This window comes from Macaca fascicularis, chromosome 3 (genome assembly GCF_037993035.2).
Source record: "Macaca fascicularis isolate 582-1 chromosome 3, T2T-MFA8v1.1".
In the NCBI taxonomy this organism is placed as follows: domain Eukaryota; kingdom Metazoa; phylum Chordata; class Mammalia; order Primates; family Cercopithecidae; genus Macaca; species Macaca fascicularis.
Window position 1 is genome coordinate 191,324,525 of NC_088377.1, and position 25,396 is coordinate 191,349,920.

At 41.9% G+C, this 25,396-nt stretch overlaps 1 long non-coding RNA gene and 2 other non-coding genes across 7 annotated transcripts in view; all 3 read right to left on the reverse strand.

Moving 5' to 3' along the window:
- LOC123570965 (uncharacterized) overlaps positions 1-25,396 on the reverse strand; it is a 58,517-nt gene that overhangs the window by 22,115 nt on the left and 11,006 nt on the right. For 3 of the 5 annotated variants that reach the window (XR_012433015.1, XR_012433014.1, XR_010585911.1), the window contains exon 2: positions 17,320-17,437. The exons of the other annotated variants lie outside the window; for them this stretch is intronic. This is a non-coding gene — a long non-coding RNA (uncharacterized lncRNA). The remainder of the gene's footprint in view (positions 1-17,319; positions 17,438-25,396) is intronic. 5 annotated transcript variants of the gene reach the window in all.
- LOC123572728 (U6 spliceosomal RNA) lies at positions 1,169-1,275 on the reverse strand. Its single transcript, XR_006697257.2, has one exon. It is a non-coding gene; the product is annotated as a U6 spliceosomal RNA (small nuclear RNA).
- TRNAC-GCA (transfer RNA cysteine (anticodon GCA)) lies at positions 13,880-13,951 on the reverse strand. The gene has a single exon. It is a non-coding gene; the product is annotated as a tRNA-Cys (tRNA).

The window sequence follows — 25,396 nt, forward strand, 5'->3', positions numbered from 1 at the left end:
ATTATAGGAACCATCATACTGTTTTCCACAGTGGCTTTACCATTTTACATTCCCAAAGATGGTACACAAAGGCTCCAATTTCTCCATATCCTCTCCAACACTTGTTATTTTCTGTTTTTGTAATAGTAGCCATCTTAATGGGTGTGAGGTAGTATTAATGGGTGTCATGGTGGTATTGCATGCATTTCTCTAATGATTACTGATGTTCAATGTCTTCATGTGATTATTGGCCATTTGTATATCTGTTTTGTAGAAATATCTATTCAAGTCCTGTGTCTATTTTTTAATGTTGTTTCATTGTTGAGTTTTAGGAGTTATATATATACTCTAGATATTAATCCCTTACCAGACTTATAATTTGCAAATATTTTATCCCATTCTGTGAGTTGACTTTTTACTCTATGGACAGGTTTTTTTTTTTTTTTTTTTTCTGAGATGGAGTCTTGCTCTTGTTGCCCAGGCTGGAGTGCAACGGCATGATCTTGGCTCACTGCAACCTCTGCCTCCCGGGTTCAAGTGATTCTCCTGCCTCAGCCTCCCAAGTAGCTGGGATTACAGGTACCTGCCACCAAGCTCGGCTAATTTTTGTATTTTTAATAGAGACAGGGTTTTGCCATGTTGGCCAGGCTGGTCTTGAACTCCTGACTTCATGATCTGCCTGTCTCAGCCTCCCAAAGTGCTGGGATTACAGTCATCAGCCACCACACCTGGCCTGGATAGTGTCTTTTGATGCATACAATTTCAAATTTTTCGTGCAGCTCAATTTGTCTATTATTTCTTTTGTTGTCTGTGCCTTTGTTATCACATCCAAGAAATCACCGCCAAATCTAATGTTGTAAAGTTTTTACCCTATATGTGCTTCTTTTTTTTTTTTTTTTTTTTTTTTTTTTTGAGACGGAGTCTCGCTGTGTGGCCCAGGCTGGAGTGCAGTGGCCCGATCTCGGCTCACTGCAAGCTCCACCTCCCGGGTTCATGCCATTCTCCCGCCTCAGCCTCCGAGTAGCTGGGACTACAGGCGCCCGCCACCACGCCCGGCTAGTTTTTTGCATTTTTAGTAGAGACGGGGTTTCACCGTGTTAGCCAGGATGGTCTTGATCTCCTGACCTCGTGATCCACCTCGGCCTCCCAAAGTGCTGGGATTACAGGCTTGAGCCACCGTGCCCGGCCAAAAAATATGGAACGCTTCACGAATTTGAGTGTCATCCTTGCGCAGGGGCCATGCTAATCTTCTCTGTATCGTTCCAATTTTAGTATATGTGCTGCCGAAGCGAGCACTATGTGCTTCTAAGAGTTGCATTCTTTTAGTTTTACCTTTAGGTATTTGATCCATTTTGAGCTAATTTTTGTATATGATATAATAATGAAGTTAACAACTTCTAGGATATTTCTAGGATATCTATTCTATTCCATTGGTCTGTATGTCTATCTTTTTGCCATTACAACAATTTTGATTATTGTAGCTTTGCAGCAAGTTTTGTCATGAAGTATGAGTCCTCTAACTTTGTTCTTTTTCAAGATCATTATAGTTATTTGGGGTCCCTTGAGATTTCATAGGAACTTTAGGATACATTTTTCCATTTGTGAAAAACAAAAGCTTTTGGGATTTTGATGGGATTTTTGGTGATTTTAATCTACAGATAATTGCATTATATCTGTAGATTTTTGGGGGTAGTATTAACATCTTAACAATATTAAGCCTTCCAATCTATAAACATGGGATGAGTGTTTCCATTTACTGACATCATCTTTAACTACTTTCAGCAAAGTTTTTGTAGTCGTTTTTTTAAAATCCTAAAACTTCCAAGGCCATGTCTTTTGCCACCTTGGTTAATTTCTATTTTATTCTTTTTGAAACTATTATAAATGGAATTGTTTTCATAATTTCCTTCCAGATTGCTCATTGTTAGTGTATAGAAATGCAAGTGATTATTGTATGTTGGCTTTGTATCCTGCTATTTTGCTGAATTCATTTATTAGTTCTAACAGTTTTTTGTGGAATCTTTAGGGTCTTCTACATATAGATCATACCATCTTTAAGCAGAGATAGTTTTATTTCTTCCTTTCCAACTTGGATGTCTTTTATTCCTTTTCCATGACTAATTGCTCTGGCTAGAACTTCCAGGACTATGTTGAATAGAAGCAGTGAAAGTGAGCATTCTTTTCTTATTGCTGATCTTAGAGGAAAATTTTCAGTCTTTCAATGTTTGATGTAATATGATGATTGCTGTGGGTTTTTCACATATGGCTTTTATTGTGCTGAAGTAGTTTCCTTCTATTCCTAGTTTGTTGAGTGTTTTTTAAATCATGAAAGGATGCTGAATTTTGTCAAATGCTTTTTCTGCATTAACCAAGATGATCACACAGTTTTTTTCCTTCATTCTGTTAATGTGATTATTATGATTGATTTTCATATGTTGAACCATCCTTGCATTCCAAAAATAAATCCCCCTTTGTCAATTCTGTCATGGTGTATAATCCTTTTAATATGCTGCTGAATTTAATTTGCTAGTATTTTGTTGAGGATATCTGCATTAATGTTCATAAGGAATATTGTATGTAGATTTCTTTTCTCATAGTGTCTTTGTCTGGCTTTCCTAACAAGGGCAACGCTGCCTCATAGAATGAGTTAGGCAATGTTCCAATTTCTTCAACTTTTTGGAAATATTTGAGGACTGGTATTAGTTTTTCCTTAAATACTTGGCAGAATTAACACATTAAACCAGAAGATTTGGGACTTTTTCTTTGTCAGGAGATTTTCAATTAGAGATTCAATCTCCTTACTTGTTATAGTTCTATATAGATTTTCTATTTCTTTGTGATTTTTGTCTTGGTAGGTTTTGTGTTTCTCTGCATTGATTTTTACTCATTTGATAAGGAGACAGCCTCCAGCCTACCAAATAATTCTTACTCCATGGGCCAGAGTTCTAATATGAAGGTTGTGCCACATTCTATGTATTCCAAACTAGCATTCAAAATACGTGAAATAGCCATTAGATGAGTTTAGGGGTCCACCAGACCAATGAGGCATATAAAATACAATTCTCACTTGTTCTATAAGGCTCTGTTCTGACAAGAACAGAGAACTGCTGTGGCTTTCCATAGGTGGCTAGAAATTATTGTGAATTCAGATGCAGTATCCAAAATAACCCTAAAATCTGTGTCTATTACCCTTTCTATAATGAATAGTTTTCCAGGTAAATGGCTGCAGGTGCTGTGGGGGATGCCAAAGGGAAGATTTATAATGTCATGAAAAGGTGCTATAGACTGAATGTTTGTGTTCCCACAAAATGTATATGTTGAAACCCTAACCCCAAGTGGGATGTATTAGGTGGGACCTTTGGGAGGTAATTGGGATTAGATGGGTTATGAAGGTGGAGACCCCATGATGAGATTAATGTCCTCAAATAATAGTAGTAAAACCAAACAAGCTTCTCCTACTCTACTCTAAACACTCAATACTTCACTTCGGACACGAAATATGTGGAGGTTTTTCCTCTACACACCAAGCAATTCTCCAGCAGATACCAACTGGGTATCCTATAATTCAATAATGAAGTCTTGACACTATTCTACCTGGAGATAGTGTCAGATTTCACAGGGTAAGGGTTCAGTCTCATGAGACTGACCCCACTTCATATGCTAATGGAAAGTCCCAGGTTGTGACCTGTGCTTCTGACTGCCAGCTATAAATCAGGATTCCTATGATCCCCTCCTCAGGTTCAATAATTTGCTAGGATGGCTGACAGAAATCAAATAAATAGTTTACTTATGTTTTCCCATGTATTATAAAGGATACAACTCAGCAACAGCCAAACAGAAGAGATGCAAAGGACTGGATATAGGCATAAGCTTCCATGCCCTCTCCAGATGTGCCATCCTCCAGGCACTTACAGGTGTTCAGCAATCCAGAAGCTCTCTGAACTCTGTCCTTTGGGGTTTTGATGTAGGCTTCATTACATAGGAATGATTGAGTAAATCATTGTCCATTGGTGACCAACTCAACCTTCAACCCCTCTCCCCTTTCTGGAGGTCAGGGTGTGGGGCTGACAGTTCCCACTCTTAAATGACATAATTGGTCCTCTGGCAATCAACACCCAGTCTGAGGCTATCAAGAGCCCCAACCAACCAGTCATCTTATTAGCATACAAAAAGACACATATTACTTCAGAGATCCCAGGGGTTTTAGGAGCTTTATGCCAGGAAGGGGAAAAGTGGACCAAGTATGTATTTTTAATTTTGTCACAGTCCTTATAAGAAGAGAAATAGACTAGAGCTCACTCTTTCTGCCAGGTGAGGATACAGCAAGAAAGTGTCCCTCTGTGAGACAAGAGAGGGCCCACATCAAGAACTGAATTGGCCAGCACCTTTGTTACTAGAAAAAGATCCCAATCCAGACCCCAAGAAATGGTTTTTGGCTCTCACACAAGAAAGAATTCAGGGTGAGTCCACAGAGTAAAGTGAAAGTGAGTTTCTCAGAGAAGAAACAAAACAAAAGAATGGCTACTTCACAGGCAGAGCAACCCAAAGGCTGCTGGTTGGTTATTTTTATGGTTTTTACTGATTATATGCTAAGCAAGGGGTGAATTATTCATGAGTTTTCCAAAAGAGGGGTGGGCAATTCCCAGAACTAAGAGTGTCTCCCCTTTTTAAACAATATAGGGTAACTTCCAGACATTGCCATAGCATTTGTAAACTGTGATGGTGCTAGTGGGAGTGTTTTTTTTAACATGCTAATGCATTATAATTAGCATATAATGAGCAGTGAGGACCACCAGAGGTCACTTTCATTGCTATTTTAGTTTTGGCAGGTTTTGGCTGGCTTCTTCACTGCATTCTGTTTCGTCAGCAGGGTCTCTGCGACCTGTATCTTGTGCTGACCTCCTCTCTCATCCTGTGATAAGAATTCCCAGGAATGCAGCCCAGCAGTTCTCAGCCTCATTTTACCCAGCCCCCATTCAAGAGTCACTCGGGTTTGAACTCCTCTGACATATTTCCCCCTCTCCCTTTTATAAGGGAACCTTTAATTTTAAGGGTTGCAGAGGGCTGAAGATCCATATTCTGTAGCTTCTTCGCTGAATAGGGGTGGTAGTACTTCTTCCTATTAGGTCTCTTGTATTCAGAGTAGGGAGGAATTCAGTCAGAAAGCATCAGTATGGAGAAAGGTATTCATAACTCTGAATCCCAACAAAATATGATATTTGGAAGCTTAATAAGTGTTCAATTTAAGAAAACATCAACTAAGGTTATCCTGCATTCTTACACAAAGAGTAAAGCAGTAATATAAATCAATAAGAAGGCTTTTCATGAACTGGAAAATTGTTGGAATCAAGCTGATATAAAGTTGCTAGACAATTCTAATATATGTCCAGAATAAGAATACTGATCCAGATTTTTACATTACCCATCCCTCTTGTTTCCTCTGAGCAGCAGCCAGAAATCAGTGATTGATTCATAGGAATAAGCAGGGTCAGTCTTAATTGCAAAAAAAACTCAAAAACAATAGATGAGACTAGAATCTAATAAGAAGTGTATCATAGTTTTTGAAACATAGTTTTTCTCTATCTAGTCCCCATTTTTATTTTTAAAAAATCATGGCAAGACTGATTCGTTTGCAAAATAAGTTTTAGTCTTATTATACTTGGGCTGATTATTTGTATAAAGAACAGCAAGAATAATTATTTGCCATATACGCTCCTTTTAAATTGACTTTGGTGGAACTTTGTTCCATTAAAAAAGAAAAAAAAAGGGAAATCTCCTATCAGACTTTTTAAAGCCATGAGCACAACCATGGGTTTGTGTCTGCAAGTACCCACATGAGTTGGGTAAATTCTCCTTCTCTTGAGGTACTAAAATAACTTGGGGGCTGCTGAGCCTGTCAGAAAGTGACATTCTTTACTCACTACAGGTCAGGAAACTTGTACAGGGATTTCATATGCAAAGTATGAGACCAGTTTTCCCAAAGGGCTTTTACTCGCTCTGTAAGCCAACTTTGAATCCCTAAAGCAGTATGTTTGTATCTGAAAGCATGACACTCCAGTCAAAGCCTCGTAAAATAACCAGTGTCTCCAACTGTGTCCTGTTATAAAAGAAAACAGATTCTTACAGTCCTTATGTAAAAAACTACATTGTCATACACTGAAGGTTTTAACATGAAGTTTATCCTGTCTAACTTAAAACATTTTAACCCTCTCTAGGCAAAACTACAAGGACAACAACAACCCACATTCCTACAACAACAACCCACGTTCCAACAACAACAACAACCCACGTTCCTATGCCTCATTATAATCTTTCACCAAAAACACATTTTACTTTCCTTATACACCTTGCATGTAAAACTATTTCTCCAGTAGTCTTAATTATATATGTTACAATGTTTACTCTTAGCAACTTTTATTTTTGGTGAGAAACCTGTTAAGTGAGCAATTTTCATTATGTAAAAGGTGTGGAGCCCAGGACGCCAGACAGAAGTGCAGAAAAAATCTGACTCTTTCCATCCCATAGTGGGCATGGCCAACTCCACATGTCCCCAGGCCTTAGCTAGAATTTAATGGGTCCAAAGCAGGAAGTTGAACAATTATCAAAAGTCAAAGAAGTCGTTATGTAGCTTAGTAAACACAGTATATGACCTGCCTATTCTAGACCAAATATCTACATTTTGAAGACATTTTAATTTTACCAATAATTTTTAAAACTCTTTATTTCCTAAAGATTACTAAAGGCACGTGAACTAAAAGGCATCAAATTTTCTATTTTTCTAACAAGATATTTGATTTAAGTGCTTGTTATTTTTAAGCCAATTAATCAGAGCTCTTTCATATTTTTTAAGAGTAAAACATCACACACAACACATAAATACATAGACAGACAGACATAAGCAGATCTGGTATTGTTTCAAAGCTTTTCTTTCCTATTTTCATGCTGAATTCTGGGTCCCCAAAAAGAGGGAAGTGCTACAGGACCAGAAAGTGCAATGCTTTTACTATGCATTTTACTTCCAAGCCATTCCCCTGAAGCTGGTGGGCCACCCAAAGCCAAGCAGCCTATTTCCTATGGAACTTTCACCTCTCTGGGGGTGGGGTTCGGGGGGAAGGTTTTCATACTTTCCAGGCAGCCACAAGCATGCTTCTCAGATCCAAACATGCAAAGAGCCAAGTATCCCCCCATAACTGCCATTATCCATCTCTAAAAGTATATTTTCTACCTAGCTATTATACACCAAAACTAAAAGCTCTCTCATAGTGCAAAGTAATTTCTGATACCCCCAAAAGTAAAAAAAATGCTAGGTAGCACAATGCAAAACAGAACAGAGCTTTAGATTTTGAGAGGCATCTATCTACTTTCAATTTCTGGGGTTCCAAGAGGAAACTAGAGGCTTTTCCAAAAACAGGGACTGTGGCACCTCCTCTGTTTTTCCCAAGGAGTCCTAGGCTGTTAGAAATTATCTTAGTTCCCTTCATATGAGCATCAAGAGTGGCAAGACGACAAAATGGAGAAAAATAATTCAGTGTACTCAGAAAAAAAAAACAACTTTTTTTCAGAAAAACAAGATCCAAGAAAAGAAGAAAACATAAATGCCTCTTAAATATATGTGTAGCTGGCATATCTGTTTTTAATTAAGCTGACTTTTAACCAAATCTCTTATGCCCAAACTCCATCCAGGACAAAGAGTCAATATTTCTGGCTTTTCAGTTTTACTAAAGGTAACCTCTGAGGTGAAACCAATAAACCTAACTAAGGTATATAAGTTATACCATAAGTTATGACTTAACTATGGTATACAAGATATTTTGTAAGAAGTGGTAAGCAGTTTTTACAAGATCTAGAATCTCCAAAGGTAGCTCAGAGAAAAGAAAATTCAAGATAGGAAGTTAGAAGTTGTTCACACATGGGAAAATAATCAATAAATGGCAAAAATCACACACATAGGCCGGGCACGGTGGCTCATGCCTGTAATCCTAACACTTTGGTAGGCGGAGGCGGGCGGATCACCTGAGGTCGGGAGTTCAAGATCAGCCTGACCCCATCTCTACTAAAAATACAAAATTAGCTGGGTGTGGTGGCACATGGCTGTAATCTCAGCTACTTCTTGGGAGGCTGAGGCAGGAGAATCACTTGAACCCAGGAGGCGGAGGTTACAGTGAGTCAAGATCGCTCCATTGCACTCCAGCCTGGGCAACAAAAGCAAAACTCACTCTTAAAAAAAAATAAAAGAAAAGAAAAGAAAAAAAGAAAAAAAAATCACACATGTATCAAAGCAGAAATGACTCATTCCCTAAGCTGGGAGTTGAACCCGGGACACCACTGTAAAAAGACAAAGCCTTAGCTACTGAGCTACGGCATTAGGTTGTTTCTAGTGTTCTTCCCAGAAGGAGCCCAGAGCAGCCAATCTTGAGCTTGCAAAGGTTTTTTACTGTTGAAGATAATTTTTAGGGCTAACTATGATATAAACCCCCAAAATCCCATCCTCCAGTTGGCAGAAGTCAAAAGAAAGTACTTCCACATAGTCACAAGGTCAAGCTCCCAAGGACATAAAACAAAACCAGAGGAAAATCTCATCCAGTTTTTGTTTCAGGGACCTGCAGCAAAGTCTGTAACTGACCAGTTTGCTAGGTTGGCTTGAACAGTGGGCTTCGGTCCTACACCCACATTTTATCCTTTGGATCCCTTTTTATGATAGAACAACAAAGACAAATTCATAGCACAAAGTACACCAGATTTGCTACAGCCTAAGAATAGCTTCACAAACCCTTTTTCCCATTAATCAAAACCTTGCAGAGGAGACAGTGACTTTTATCATTCATTCAACTGGTTTACATAGAAAGAGAGAGTCCAGAAGTCTAATTGGTAAGAAATTCTTGCCCTATTGCCAGCATGCTAGATTTCCGGGTTCCCTTTCTCTAAGTGGCTTTGATGGACTTGCTTGTTGCACCATGGCTATGGGGGTTAAGCCACATTACAAAGGAACCATAGGCAAAAAGCCTCTCAATTTTGCAAGATACCACCCAACTGGCTGGATAGGGAAACCAAATGACCATTTTCCTTTCCAGTTGCAGCAAAATATGTGTGAAAAAACACAGACACTAGCCACCCTGCTCAGTCCCCAAAATCAACCTAGCAAGGCTCAAACTTGCCCCCGTTGGTCCATGTTGTCTTTGATCCACTCAAAGTGGAGTGGAATGATCTCTAACTAGGAGTTTCAACATGTGGTCTCTGGGCAAGATGGAACAGCAGACAGTCGCTCTGAGTGAAAGAAAAGATAGAAAAGGGAAAGGCGAGACAGAGAGAGGGAGGAAAGGGAAAGGAAGAAAGTGCTGCTTGCAGGGAGGCAGGGGAGGTGAGGAGCTCAGGAAGGCTAGAGAAAGACCCATTCATCGCAGCTATACTGAATCAAAAGTTCAGGAAGCTGCTTATCAGTCAGGAAGGAATCTTTTCCAGCAGTTCCATCAGCTCTCAAGTTTCCCCCTTTCAGGGGAAAAAAGCTCCCCGTGCCTCGTGACCCTGTATATGCTCAGTCCTGTCACCCACAGCTGTTAGCAAAGAGTGCAAGGTGAATTAATCCAAAGAGAATAGCAATTAACATCCTGTAGAACAAAATCCATCCTTTATTTTTGAGACAGGGTCTCACTCTGCCACCCAGGATGGAGTGCAAGTGGTGCAACTACATCTCACTGCATCCTCAACTTCTCAGGCTCAGATAATTCTCCCACCTCAGCCTCACAAGTAGCTGGGACCACAGGCATGCACCACCACACCTGGCTAACTCTTTTTTTTTTTTTTTTTTTTGGTAGAGATGGGGTTTCACCATCTTTCCCAGGCTAGTCTCAAACTCCTGGTCTCAAGAAATCTGCCTACCTCACCTTCCCAAAGTGCTGGCATTACAGATATGAGCCACCATGCCCAGCCTGAATTCATTTTTAACCAAGAGGGGCCTTACCAAGGGGGACCATATAGGGTATCTTCCAACATTGCCATGGCATTTGTAAACTGTCATGGTGCTGGTGGGAGTGTCTTTTAGCATGCTAATGCATGATTAACATATAGTGAACAGTGAGGACCACCAAAGGTCACTTTCATCGTCATTTTGGTTTTGGTGGGTTTTGGCCAGCTTCTTGACTACATCCTGTTCTATCAGCAGGGTCCTTATGACCTATATCTTGTGTCAACCTCCTATCTCATCTTGTGACTAAGAATGCCCAGCCTCCTGGGATTGTAGCTCAGCAGGTCTCAGTCTCTTTTTACCTAGCCCGTATTCAAGATGGAGTCACTCTGGTTTGAATGCCTCTGACAACTTGATCTTAAACTTCCCAGCCATCACAACTGTAAGGAATAAAGTCCTATCGTTTAAGCCACTCAATCTATGGGATTTTTGTTACAGCAGTCTGAAGTAAGACACAAGGACTCCCTCAATTTTACCCAAGATCCTCTTTATTCCAGGAAAATTGAGTCTGGGAATGAACTCAGTTTAGGCAATTTGGTCAGAGGCAAAGATTTTCCACCTCGTTGGCTCTTGTCCAACCTCTATTCACCATACCTGGGATTAACTACAAGTAGGATTCTAGTGGCAGGACCAGGACAAGGGGGACCCCAGGTAACCATGCAGGTTTCCCCTTTTTTCTTTTTTCATTTCTAAGGACTTGTTGACCTAGAGAAATAAGCTGAGTCACAAAATATAATATTAAGTTAATACTTGAGCCAAAGTGAGCACAGCTGTCCAGGAAATGCTTCCAAGTTGCCTTGGGATATGCTCCATTTTTTGTAATAAGCAGGTTTTTTTTTTTTTTTTTTTTTTTTTTGAGACGGAGTTTCGTTCTTTTGCCGAGGCTGGAGTACAATGGCATGATCTCAGCTCACCACAACCTCCGCCTCCAGGTTCAAGCGATTCTGCTGCCTCAGCCTTTTGAGTAGCTGGGATGACAGGCATACGCCATCACGCCTGGATAATTTTGTATTTTAGTTGAGACGGGGTTTCTCCACGTTGGTCAGGCTGGTCTCGAACTCACGACCTCAGGTGATCCGCCCGCCTCGGCCTCCCGAAGTGCCGGGATCACAGGCGTGAGCTACCGAACAAGCAGGTATTTAAAGGTGAAGGGAATAAGGAGTGGACTGATAGAAAAATTGTTTGACAGGAATTCTCATTGGTTTACAGAAATAACATTGATAAGTGATTGGCTATACATTGTTGAACTATTGGGTATGAGTTAGGGTGTCCAGCCTATGGCATTGTTAGGTTAACTTATGGCTGGTTCACATCAGTCAGTTTAGAACCCATATAGTAAGTGGCTTCAAGTGCTGGCATTATAAGCATGAGCCACTACACCTAGACAATGCAAGCTTTTTAAAAATAGCAACATTCATCCATTTATGAGGGCAGAGGCCTCATGACCTGAACACCTCCCATTAGGCCCCACCTCCCACACTGTTGCATTGGGAATTAAGTTTCCAATACATGAATTTTGGGAGACACATGCAGACCATTGCAAATACCAAGAGATTTACCTGCCCTACTCCACAGTGCTTCATGCTGTTCTATAGTAACTTAGTACACCAAAACCAAAGTGCCCACATGGGCACTTCATTCCAAATGACTCATGTGATATTCAGATCACCTATTTTGTTACTGTGTATCAATGACTGCCAGGTTCTAATTCCTGAATAGCCAGATGCTCACTGCTTTCGGTCCCAATAAAAGCACGTATCCAGTACCATATTCCTCTTACTTCCTTCACCCCACTCCTAGTACTAGTTTTCATACTCTCAGCATTCTGTCTCAAAAATAGAAACTGGCAACGGCTACTTGAATCAAATAAGGCAGTTACTGGCAGGATGTCAGAAAAAAACTCACAGCACTAAAGGAAACCTAGAGATCTACACTCAGAAAATGGCTAGGACTAAAAGGCAGCCAAGTGGTCTGAATAATTTACCCCCACACAACATCCTGGTTAGGGAGCTGATAATACCCCCACTGAAAGCTGGCTGCAGCCACCAGCCCCGCTGCCAATGACAGCTCCGCATTCCCTGGAGTGCATTCCAAACTCTTCCTGCTTCCATGTGCCTCATTCCACATTCCAAGTCTCACATGTACATGTGACTGGGCAGGCTTAGGGCACTTCTAGGGCCTATGGGAAGAAAAAAATCTGGTACTTTTGGCTTTTGTAGTGTAGTTAGGTCCTGGTTTCTACTCAGAGTCACATATAGATTTGGATTTCCCCCAAATATAGAAAAGAATTTCATATGTTGGGGGTGTAAAAAAGACAACTACAAATACCTTCCACAAGCAATGTAAGTGGGACTGAGTCTATGCCAGAATAAAAAATCGTGAAAATTGCTTGAGGCTGCCAGAGCCTGGGGAGGTTTTCTGGTAAAGGCCTCATCTGCTTCTTGTCTCTTTCTTTGCAGGAAGATGCAGTCTAGCTGGAATGCTAACTCGAAGGCTGAGTAAGAATGACAGCAAGTCCACACAGTGGAATAATATTCAGCAATAATAAGAAATGAACTACCAAGCCACAAAAAGACATAGAAAGACCTTAAATGCTTATTGTTAAGTGAAAGAAGCCAATCCCAAAAGGCCACATAGTGTACGATTCCAACTGTAAACACTCTGGAAAAGGCAAAAGACAGAGAGAGTGAAAAGGTCAGTGGTTGCCAGGGGGTTTGTGGGGAGGGAGGGATGAACAGGCAGGGCATTGGGGTGGGGGGGGTTTCAGGACAGGGAAGCACTTCTGTATGATACTGTAATAGTGGATACAAGACATTATGCATGTGTCAAAACCCATAAAACTGTGCAGTGCAAAGAGTGAACCCTGATGTGAACTATAGATGTCAGGTAATGATAATGTATCAATATTCGTTCCTTAATTTTAACAAATGTACCACACTAATCCAAGATGTTAATGAAGGGGAAATGGGTGGGAGGGAACTGTCTGTACTTTATGCTTTCTGTACTTTCTGTACCTTTTTCTGTAAACCTTAAACTGCTCTGAAAAATAAAATCTTAATTTAAAAAAATGACAGCAGGTTGGGGCTACCTGGATTACGAATCAAAGACCACGTGATCTGTGTTCAAATGATTGACCTATGAGCCATTGTTTTTCTCTAACAACCGCCTTTTCACCCAGTAGTGATATCCAGAGCTCTCACACAGTAAGTCACCGACGTTTTCGTGGTCTTCCATGAAACCTAGGAGGTCTCCATGGCAGACAGACACCTTTCCTACCAGTCTCCTTCCTATCCTCTCCCTCCTCTGCCCACCTGGCAGCTGTCTGCACCTGTGGCTCTCAATCCCCTGCAGAGGACATCAGCTTTGATAATCAGGCCAGTTTGGGTGAAACGTCCTTTAGAACCATCCAGCATAGTTTTCCCCCAAATGTTCCTGTCAGAATCATCTAGTGTGTGCTGGGTGGGAGGAGGCAGAAGGAAGAGCGGAGGTACGCGTTGCTTTTAAAACGAAATATCCAGTGCTCTCCTCAGACCTACACATGGGAGCCTCGCGCTGAGGTTCAGGTACTCTGCGTAGGAGCAGCGCCCAGGCGGGTCTGGTGCCCTCAGGCTTCATTCAATCTGCTCCCCCAACTTCCTGCCTGTTTCTCCCTTGGAAAGATAAATAGTAAACAAGAGCTCCCAAAGCACAAATGGCCACCCTGGGTCATGATGAAAGCCTCCTAGAGCCATTTCCTGAGCCAGATTACCTTTGAGCCTCCTTCGCTCCTTTTCCTTTGTCTTCCCCTCCCAGTCCACAAGCCACTTGGATGAAATTAGTCACCAAATATGGCTAATTTAAACACCTAAAAACTCACCTAATATGTGGGCTGATAGGTTACTTGGGTGGACTCAGAATGGTCGAGTTCATAGGGTATCCTGAAGCAGAAAGAAAACCAGTAGGGGGCACCCGGATTTGAACCAGGGACCTCTTGATCTGCAGTCAAATGCTCTACCCCTGAGCTATACCCCCACGGCCCACACAATTCCCAGCTGGCATTATTTCACCATGTTGCAATGCCCGGGTGCCCTACACTGCACAGCAATCCTCGTTCACTCCCACTGAGCCGGGAGGATCTGCTGGCTGCATCCCTCACACCCACGCCTTCTGCCCTCATTTCCCCCGGCGGCTGTTTCCTCCTGGTGGGATGATTCCTCCGCAGGCTCTTGCAGTCGCTGCCTTTTCTTCCATCTGTATGAAATCAGTTATCGCTCGCCCATCTGCTTTTTGTCCTGTGGGTTTATACCTTTTTAAAAATCGCTTTCTTTTAATTAGGAAAATATTCTTATTTTTAAAAGTTGTATAGTTCAGTAAAATCTTCACATAAACAAAATAAAATAGATACAACATTACCGTATTTTAGTAGGAAAAAAGTTTTAGGAAAAAACTCTAACCATAACTTAAATTCCACGACCTCAAATCTAACATGCGCAGTTATACATGGCTTTAAAAAATTAATATTCTCAGATTAAATCCAGGACGGTCACAATTACCAAGAATTTGTTTTGTTTTTATTTTTCATTTTTAATTGCATTTTTATTATTTTCTTTTTACTTCCTTTACTTGTAACATTTCCCTCCTCGAGAAGGATTTGTTGAAAATGTACAGTTTTCTCGTTTTTAAATTATGTAATTTTGGCTGGGCGTGGTGGCTCACGCCTGTAATCCCAGCATTTGGGGAAGCCGAGGCGGGTGGATCACCTGAGGTCAGGAGTTCAAGACCAGCCTGGCCAACATGGTGAAACCCTGTCTCTACTAAAAATACAAAAAATTAGCCGGGAGTGGTGGCTGGTGCCTGTAATCCCAACTACTTGGGAGGCTGAGGCAAGAGAATCGTTTGCACCGGGAGGCAGAGGTTGCAGTGAGCTGAGATCGCGCCACTGCACTCCAGCCTGGGAGACAGAGGAAAACTCCGTCTCAAAAATACATACATACATACATACATACATACATACATACATACATACATACATACAGTAATTTCTTCCTTTACCACTTGTGTGTTAGTAAAAAAAAAAAAAAAAAGAAGTTTACGGCGTGGTAGACATATTCTTTTGGCTGTCAGGGCCCTTGAACCATGTCATTTCAAAATAAAATAATGTCATGATGCTTTGATGAGCTGAGAATTTGAATAATGAAGTTGTGTACTCACACTGTATTGTTAGGAAAAGCTTTTTGAGGACTGAAGAAAAATAACCTCCGACCTAGAATCCTGAACCCAGGTAAACCGACAGCCAAACGCGCGGGCGAAATAAAGCCGTTCCAGATGCACACCACCTAGGCGCGTGTATTAGAGCGGAGACTCCCTGAAGGAGCAGCCAGGGAGAGCCAAGGGGAAGCCGAGGACGCCCCGCGCCGCCGCAGCCTCCCCTGTCCCCAGCGGAAGGTGCCCTTGGTCAGTAGGCCCTTCCTCGCGAAGCCCGCAGGCATCTCCAGCCGCGCGCAACCCTGAGCGCTCCCGTCGCCACCCACCGAGGCACAGGTGCCTTCTCCGTGAGCCGGGCCCCAGGCACAGCCACTCAGCTCTGCAACAGCCCCACGCGTCCCCAGCCCGCCCTCACCGCCGCACCCTGGGGAGCCACCTGTACGCGTCGGAGCCGCTGTCACAGCCCCCACCAGCTCCGGCGCTGGGATTACAGGCGTGAGCCACCGCGCCTATCACTTGTTATTCCCTTGCTCAGTTTTCCTAACAGTCCTTATTAGGTGTGCATTAGAGTAATATTGATTTTTGTTAATGATCCTCTCCCTCCCTAGGATAGAAGCCCCACGAAGGCATAAATTTAATCTGTGTTGTTCTATGTTCCCGGTGCTTACTCACCAATCAAAAGTATTTGTTGAATAAATGGATGAATAAACAGAAAACAAAGAAAGAGATAATTATGTAGATAAATGTAAACATAAATGTTATATATAAAAATGATAAATAACTACAGTTTCTCGGGTTTAAGAACATGTGGTGGAGAAAGGGTGTAATATACCAGGTAATAATACAAGAAATACGAGAGTTCTGAGGGAAGTTAAAATACTCCAAATTCCCTATCTTAGTTTACAAGTGAGAAAATATATTATTAGAAAAATTGGGCCAGGCGCAGTGGCTCATGCCTGTAATCCCAGCACTTTGGGAGGCTGAGGTGGGTGGATCACCTGAGGTCAGGAGTTCTAAACCAGCTTGACCAACATGGAGAAACCCCATCTCTACTAAAAATACAAAATTAGCGGGGTGTGGTGGTTCATGCCTGTAATGCCAGCTACTAGGGAGGCTGAAGTAGGAGAATCGCTTGAACCCGGGAGACGGAGGTTGCAGTGAGCTGAGATGGGGTCATTGCACTCTAGCCTGGGCAACAAGAGCGAAAGTCACTCTCAAAAAAAAAAAAAAGAAAGAAAGAAAGAAAAATTAAGTATACACATTAAAAAGTACTGGGTAACCACTAAAAAATAAAGTAAAATAAAAATACATAACTTACAAACCCGTAGGGATGGGAGTAATCCAAAACAAAATAGTAAGAAGGATGAAGAAGAAGGTAGAGAAGGTAGAAGAAGGAAAAAAGAAAAGAAAATGAAAAAGGCAAAATGATAGGAATAAGTTTAAATCTATTAATAATCACAAAAAAATTGACGAATTAAACTCAAATACATCCACAGCTAGCCATTCACAAGATATTTTCTCAAAACATAAAAATAAAGGTTAAAAATAAAGTAACTGAAAATGAGTGACCAAGAAAAGATATCACAATTTTTATATCAGAAATAAAAATTTATAGCAAAAAAATTATTAATGGAAACAGAGATTTTGCATTATAATAAAAGAAAAAAAATCCTTCAAGGTATAACAATCATGCCAAGTCTTGAACTATCTAAAGCAAAAATTGACAAAATTACTCAAAAACATTATAAATCCCCAATCAGAGATTTCTATATGACTCTGTCAGAAACAGATCAAATAGGTGAAAATATGAGTAAAGCTAAAGGATATTTTAAAAAATAAATAATAAAATTACCAAGAATATATATGTATAAATATGTTAAAATCTCTCTTGCCCTCTCTAGAGGACAAGAAAGATAAGAGAGAGCGAGAGAGAGAGAACCACAATCAACAAATACAGCAAATATACTGTTAAAGCACTCACAGAATATTTACAAAAACTGAGCAAATACTAAAATAGAAAATAGGTCTTTAAAAAATTCTGCCAGGCACAGTAGTGCAACCCTGTAGTCAATCCCAGCACTTTGGGAGGCCACGGCAGGAGGATCACTCGACCCCAGGAGTTTGAGACCAGCCTGGGCAACATGGCAAGACCTACAACAAAAACACAAAAACTAGCTGGGCTTGGTGGCACGTACCTGTAGTCCCAGCTACTTGGGAGGCTGAGGAGGGAGGATCACTCGAGCCTAGGAGTTCCAGGCTGCAGTGAGCCGTGAGTGCACCACTGCACTCCTGCCTGGGCAGCAGAGTAATAACCTATCTCAAAAAAAAAATAAAACATCTAAGGAATCACTATTGTATGACCACAATGCAGAAACATCAGGAAACTCTAATAATATAAAAATGCCACATATGTTCAAAAACACACTACCAAAAACGACAATGTAAACATAACAAAACACTGTATATGAAAGATTTCTTTAATGCAGCATTCAAATAGATATGTTTGAAGATGAAAGAATATTCATGAGCTGATCATTCAACATAAGATTATAGAAAAATAACAATAAAGCCTAAAAATACTACGAAGGAAATTTAAAAGATACAAGGAGAAAAAAAGATATAAATCAAGAAAACAACAGAGAAGAACAAATCCAAGAGTTAGTTATTGAAACAAATCATAAATTAAACAAAGCTCTGGCTAAACTGATCAAGAAAAAGACAGAACATACAAATAAAAAACAAGAAGAGGCCAAGCGTGGTGGCTCATGCCTGTAATCCCAGCACTTTAGGAGGCTGAGGCAGGTGGATCACAAGGTCAAGAGATCCAGACCATCCTGGCTAACATGGTGAAACCTCGTCTATACTAAAAATAAAAAAAGTAGCTGGGCATGGTGGTACGTGCCTGTAATCCCAGCTACTCCAGAGGCTGAGGGAGGAGAATCGCTTGAACCCAGGAGGCGGAGGTTGCAGTGAGCCGAGATTGCGCCACTGCACTCCAGCCTGGTGACAGAGCAAGACTCCGTCTCAAAAAAAAAAAAAAGAGAAGAAAGGAAAAGGGATACAAATACAGATAATGGAGAAATGCAAATTACGAGCTACCATAAACAAGTTTATAACAACAATTAAATATGTGTAACTATAAAATTGTTACATAATTTCATCTTATGTACTCAGATGAAATTTATATCTTTTAAATAAATTTAATAAATGGTCAAAAATTTCATTTAAAAATGGACAAAACAAAGACGGCTTTACAGATGATTTCTACAAAACTTTTGTGAACAAATGTGAACCTGGGCTGGATGCAGTGGCTCACACCTGTAATCCCTAAACTTGGGGAGACTGATGGAGGTGGATGGCTTGAGTCCAGGAGTTCAAGACCAGTCTGGGCAACATAACAGGACCCTGTATTTACTAAAAATATAAAAACTTAAGCCAGGCATGCTGGCACACACTATGGTCCCAGCTACTCTGGAGGCTGAGGCAGGAAGATAGCTTGAGCCCTGAGAGGTGGAGGCTACAGGGAGCCATGATCACACCACTGCACTTCAGTATGGGTGACAGTGAGACCTGTCTCAACAAGAAACAAAACAAAAACAAAAACATCAAATGTGAACCTGAAACAGCCAAACTTCAAGATGGATCCTGAGTGGCTAACTGGAACTAAATGTAACACGGAGCCAAGCCACCATTTGCCGACTAGGGGGTCATGCAAAACCCTTAGCTTTTCTCCCAAAGCCCACATCTTTTTATCTTTGTGGCTTTTCTCCCAAAAGCCCACATCCTTTTATCTTTGTGGCTTTTCTCCCAAAAGCCCACATCCTTTTATCTTTGTGGCTTTTCTCCCAAAAGCCCACATCTTTTTATCTTCGGGACTTTCAGCGCTCATGTGCCTCAGCCACTCAGGGCTGAGGCGTATCAACCAATCAAAGCTCAGCTCTATTGACCGACCAGAATTCCTCTGTATCAATCAATCAGTAGTCAGCTGGGCGACAACGGGACCCTGTATCTACAAAAAATACAAAAAATTAGCTGGGCGTCGTGGTGTATTGACCAATCAAAACTCAGCTGCCTCAATCAGAACTAGCAAGTTTCAACCTTTCATTTGCATAAACGGACCTTACAGAGAACCTGGGCAGAAACTTTTGTGTAAAACCCAGCCTTCCTTTTGGTCTCTGTAAGGCATCTTCATTTTACATCAGAGGGTATGCCTCCCTGGTTTGCAAAATGTTCCTGGAATAAAATCTGTTTCCTCCAAAGTCCTTTTTCAGAGAGCTTTTGTTCACACTTTCAAGAAACAGATCATTCCTGTCTCTCCCAGATGGTAGGAAAAGAACTACCCAATCTATTTTATAAGGCTAGTATAACATCATCTCCAAAGTCAGACAAAGATTGTACAAGAACATACAGATAAACTCCACTTACAAAATTAAATGTAAAATTTCTTAATAAATATTAGCAAATTAAACCTAACAATGTTTTTTAGAAATAATTTATTATTAGGGAGGGTTTATTCTAGGAATACAAGGATGTTTCTTCACTAGGAAATTGGTTAATATATTAATATATTACAGGAGAATAATTATATGATCTCAATAGATGAGGATTTGATAACATTCAATATATATTCATATTTTATTTTTTTAAAAAAGCTCATAGCAAATTAAGAATAGCAATAAATTTCCTTCACCTGATAAGCAGAATTCACCATGAACCAATAGCAAACATAATACATGAGAAGCTATCCTGTCAAATTCAAAAACAAGGACGCCCACCATCACTCTTACTATTCAACATCATATTAGACATCCTAACCTCTACAATAAGAAGATACATTAAAAGAATAAGGACTGAAGAGAACAATTGCTCTTTTTTCAGATATTATGATTGCCAACACTTAAAGCATAAACAAATTATTAGGACAACATCGTTCAGCAAGATTACTGAGTGCAAAATTGATCTATAACAATGACTATCATTCCTCACAAACCTGCAGTAATCAACTAAATAATGAATTACAGTAAAACTCCTACTAACAACAAAAACAAAAACTATAAGGTAACTAAAAATAAAGTAATATATGTGTAAGCTCTTTACAGACAAAATGATAAAATATTACTGACGGATATAAAGGAAACCTGAATTAATGGAGATGATACCATATTCACAGAAGAGGAACTCAATATTATAAAGATGCCAGTCCTCTCCAATTTTATTATTTTGTTTGATGTAATTAAAGCAATAGTTAAAAAGGATTTTAGTAGAACTTGAAAAAACAATATAAAATAAAGAACAGCAGCGGTTTCAGATATGAAAACAAGAAGTTAGGGACTTGTTCTACCAGATGATGCGACCTATAAAGGGATTTAAACTGGTGAAGCATAGCAACAGACAGACAAACAAATGGAACAGAAAATGTGCCCCATGCATAGGTGGGAACTCGGTATTGGAAAAGGGTGAATGTATGTCCTGCTTTACTTGGGACAGTCCCAGTTTATGCTTATTGTCCCAGCACAAATGTGAATAACATTCCCTTTCACTCTTATAAGTTTCAGGTTGGGGTTGGGTGTGGTGGCTCACGCCTGTAATCCTAGCACTTTGGGAGGCTGAGGTGGGTGGGTCACTTGAGGTCAGGAGTTCAAGACCAACCTGGCCAACATGGTGAAACCCCATCTCTACTAAAAATACAAAAATTAGCCAGGCGTGGTGGCGGGTGCCTGTAATCTAAGATACTCGGGAGGCTGAGGCAGGAGACTCACTTAAACCCAGGAGGCGGAAGTTGCAGTGAGCTGAGATCATGCCACTGCACTCCAGCCTGGGCAAGAGAGCGAGACTCAGTCACAAAAAAAAAAAAAGAAAAGAAAAGGAAAAAAAAAAAGTTTCAGGTTGGATGATTAATATATGGTCCTCCTACATATGATGAAAGTGGAATTACAAACTAGTGGGGGAAAATACTGAATTGTTCAACAAATGACATTGAAATAACTAGTTTTCCATACTAAAACACCACCACCACCACAACAAAAAAACTTAGAATCCTCACCATATAAAAAGGTAGATTCTGGGTGAATTACATAACTAAATGTGGGTAAAAACTTTTAAAATTAAACAACACAAAAGGCACAAACTATTTTTAAAAAGATAAATCAATTTGTCTTCATCAAAATAAAAAGTAAAATATGATATTTAAAATGAGTAATGGTTGTTTATCAATGGTTAGAGGCAAGATATCATTTGTAGTGTTTCACCAAATTATCTTTACCTGGCTTAAAGACAGCTAGATTGAACCATAGGTTAAATTTCCAAAACTGTTTATTTGATTTCATATTCTTTATTTCCACTAAGCTTAAGAATCGGCCGGGCGCGGTGGCTCAAGCCTGTAATCCCAGCACTTTGGGAGGCCGAGATGGGCGGATCACGAGGTCAGGAGATCGAGACCATCCTGGCTAACACGGTGAAACCCCATCTCTACTAAAAAATACAAAAAACTAGCCGGGCAAGGTGGCAGGCTACTGAACTCCAGCCTGGGGGACAGAGCGAGACTCCGTCTCAAAAAAAAAAAAAAAAAAAAAAAAAAAGAATCATAACTTTTTAAACTTTTATTTTTTATTTATTTTGGAGACAGGGTCTCACTCTGTTGCCCAAGCTGGAGTGCAGTGGCATGATCTCGGGTCACTGCAACCTCCACCTCCCAGGGTTCAAGTAATTCTCATGCCTCAGCCTCCTAAATAGCTGGGACTACAGGGGTGCACCACCATGACTGATGAATTTTTGTATTTTTAGTAGAGATGGGGTTTTGCCATGTTGCCCAGGCTGGTCTCAAACTCCTGACCTCAAGTGATCCACTTGTCTCGGCCTCCCAAAGTGCTGGGATTACAGGCGTGACCCACCACGCCCAGCCAAGAATCATAACTTAAAGGTCAGAAGGAATGGCAGCAAATGTTTGGGGAGTCTGGCAGATAGTTATGAATATTCCTATTAAAGGAACCCAGAAATTAAATTTCTTACTAAAGACTGCTCTCAGCATTCACTCGGATAATACATTGACAAGTCCTTAAGTCTAGAGAGGTGAATATTCCGACATGGGAGACACTAGTGAAGGAATTTCTAGTCCACTCTTTAACTCTGGGAGGTATTTCTTTAGACTGAATTGTAGCATTCAAATGTAGTTTCAAAATATGCCAAATAATACACCATTGATTCCTTTCTATACCACGGATGAAGAAAATCATCAAGCATAGAGAATAAGCTAGATACTCAACTATCCAACTGTATGCACCACAGACAGTCTTCTTAATCAAACAACAACAAAGTATGGTACCGAAGCCCTGGTGTGATAAATTCTGGGTATTCAAAATACATGTATGCCTGAGATATTCCTCTTGAGCCATGCCTCTCCATGTCACAGAAATGGTCCTTATCAGCATTTTGAAGAAACATTTTCATCTCCTCTCTCATTTCAAACACTCGTGAAAGCACTCTTAGTGACACAGGATTTTTTTCCGTGCCAGTTCCCCAACCAGAAACCTCTGTGGCCCGTGGCTCGGGCCACTTGGCCCAGCAGGCTGCACTCAGCCCATACTACTGCCCTGGATCCCATGCCTCCAAAGGCGATCCAGGCGCGGAGTGGCCAGAGGTAGGTGAGCAAGTGAGTGTGGAGTCTGGCCACTGTGCACAGCCAGGCACGCCAGCTGCTGTGGCAGTGGGCAGCTCCAGGCACCAGCACAGGCACCAGCTCTGGTTCCACGCAAGGTTGCAGCTGGACCAGACGTATGGCAAGCAGCTTCTACTTGGGGCACTGTTGTCTGGACAGGGGAAACGCCATGGCACCCAAAAGCTTGGAGATGCCATAAGCCACAGAGCCCCAAAAAGGGTGTTACAGCCCTGGTTCTGGGAGCCCCTAGGTCTGAGCTCCCTTAAGGGCCACCGCTCTTCTCTCCTGTTGCCTGCGAACTGGCGAGCCGGAAGGCATGTTTCAGCCCTGCTTGTGTCTGTTTCAGCCCTGTTTGTGTCTGTTTCAGCCCTGTTTGCGTCACAGCTCTTTCAGTCTTGCCATTTGGTGGGTCCCCAGTTCTTGTCCCACGTCCAGGAAGATTGAGGTACATGGACAACTGGAGGGTGAGCAAGGTAGAAAAGAGTTTCCTTGAGCGAGAGAACAGCTCAATGAAGACCCGAAGTGCATAGCTCCTTCCTGTAGTGGGTAGTCTGGCCATCTGTCCAAGTCTGGCTGAGTCCAGCGTTTTCATGGGTTCAGAAGGGAGGAAGTATGTGCTGACTGGTCCATGGGTGACCATGGGTGGCCCAGGAAAGCACCATAAGTTCTCACTCTCTGCCGAGGGCTGCACTCAGAACTGACAGCCTGGCCCCCAGGCTTCAGGCCATCCCTGACTTGATGGTGGGCGAGGACCTGCCCCTTTCTACCCAAAAACCTGTCTGCCTCCTGCCATAGACATGCCATCCATGGCACCCAGGCTGTTCATGCCAAGGGCACCTGACAGGCCCACACTGAGCCACCCCCAGTCTCCGTGCTGTGCTTCTCAGTGTCCAAAGTCTGGAGGGGGCTGAGGCAGCAAGGAGCTGGCATGTCAGCACCACCCCAAGTACATGCACACACACCCAGCTGGGTCATGACAGTGCCCAGGCTCAGCCACAACTTTGCTCTGCACTGGAGCAGCAGGCACTGGGAACGGGGAGAGGCCTGGGAATGGAGGTAGGCACTTTCAAGCCTGAGGAAACATGGGTTTCCTGGGCCCCTAAGACCGCAGGGATGCCTAGGTCCAGAGCCCTGGCTGGGTGGCTGCCCCTGTACCTGGGAAGGTGGGGCTCCCACCCCGTCAACTCAGTAGGAGGCAGGGCTCCCACCTGTTCCTGCCCCCCCACGTCCCCCCCACACACAGGCTCTGCAGAGTGCACACCTGGGCTGCGCCTATCCCGCTGCAGTTGGTGTCTTTGCAGCAGCTGCTCCAGACGGGCCACTGCTGCCATCATTAGTGGCCAGCACACATCAAAAAGCAGAATCCTGTACTCTTTCCCTGTTGCTTTGGCCAGGAGGTGAAAACAATATATGTTTAGAGATGGCAGGGATGCCTAGGTCCAACAATGACAGCCTAGGCTGCCATTTTGTCAGTGCCAGTTTTCACTATTTCCTTCCACAGTGATCAAGAAACATATTTTCTCTGCAAATGAAACAGTGGGTGGATTAACATTTAGGAGCAGGCTCTCCTGTGTGGCACTGCCCTTGGTGGCTGCACCCAGCTGGGCCTGGTGAAACTGATACCCACACACTTTTTCTAACATCAACGTACCTCATCGGATAAGCATGAATCACCTGGAAAGTATCTTCTCCAGAGCAGAGGTTGTCAGTGATGAGCAGAACAAGGAGTTCAGAAGCACTTTCCTTGCATCTGGTTCAGACTGTGCTCATCAATAATTTCATCCAGAATTAAGCAAAGTATTTGTTACTGTACCCACAGATCATAAGAGATCAGCTGCACTGTTCATCTGAAATGCAACAATCACCAGTTTGCTCTGTCTTTCTGTCTCAACTTGATCTCTATCATTAACTTCATACCTGATTTATCATCTTCCTGGGGAAAACTGATTTATAATCACTTTTGCTATTCCTGGAATACAGTAGCATCCACTCTTGGCCCCTGCCAACCATGTCTCCAGTCAGAGAAATGGAGGCTGCATTTCTGCCCAACTTTCTGTGAGATATTACTGGTCATGACAATAAATTCTCCCTTTTGGGTTCCGCTACCCTCAGGTTAATTTTGTTACTTGCAGCACAGTTCATTCCTTGCGTGAGATGAATCTGCCTTAGCACATTTCTATGGAGAAAGAGGCATTGAAGATAGAGGAGAGAGAGCTAGGAGGAGGTTTGCTGAACCAGGAGCTAAAGTCAGGAGCTGGTGTGCATAGAAGCAACAGCATGAGAGAGGGGCGACCTTTAGGAAAGAAAGGACAGTAGAGGGGAGGGAAGATGGAGTGTGGATGGGGAAAGACAGGGAGTCTTTTGATGGCGTGAGGCGTTGAGGGAGCAGAGGCCAAAACCAGTTTAATCTGGTCATTGCTGTATCCCAGCATCTAGCACAATGTCTGGAGCATGACATACACTGAAATGTTAGTTAAAGAAATGAAGGAGGTCAGGCCAAGTGGCTCCTTACTTTTTCTGACATAGAAGGCAAGGTCAAGCACTGCTTCCTGTGAGAGTGAGAGATGAGGAGGAGGGGGCTGGAGTAGGGTAGAGGGCTGGGGGCTGGTCGCGTTGCT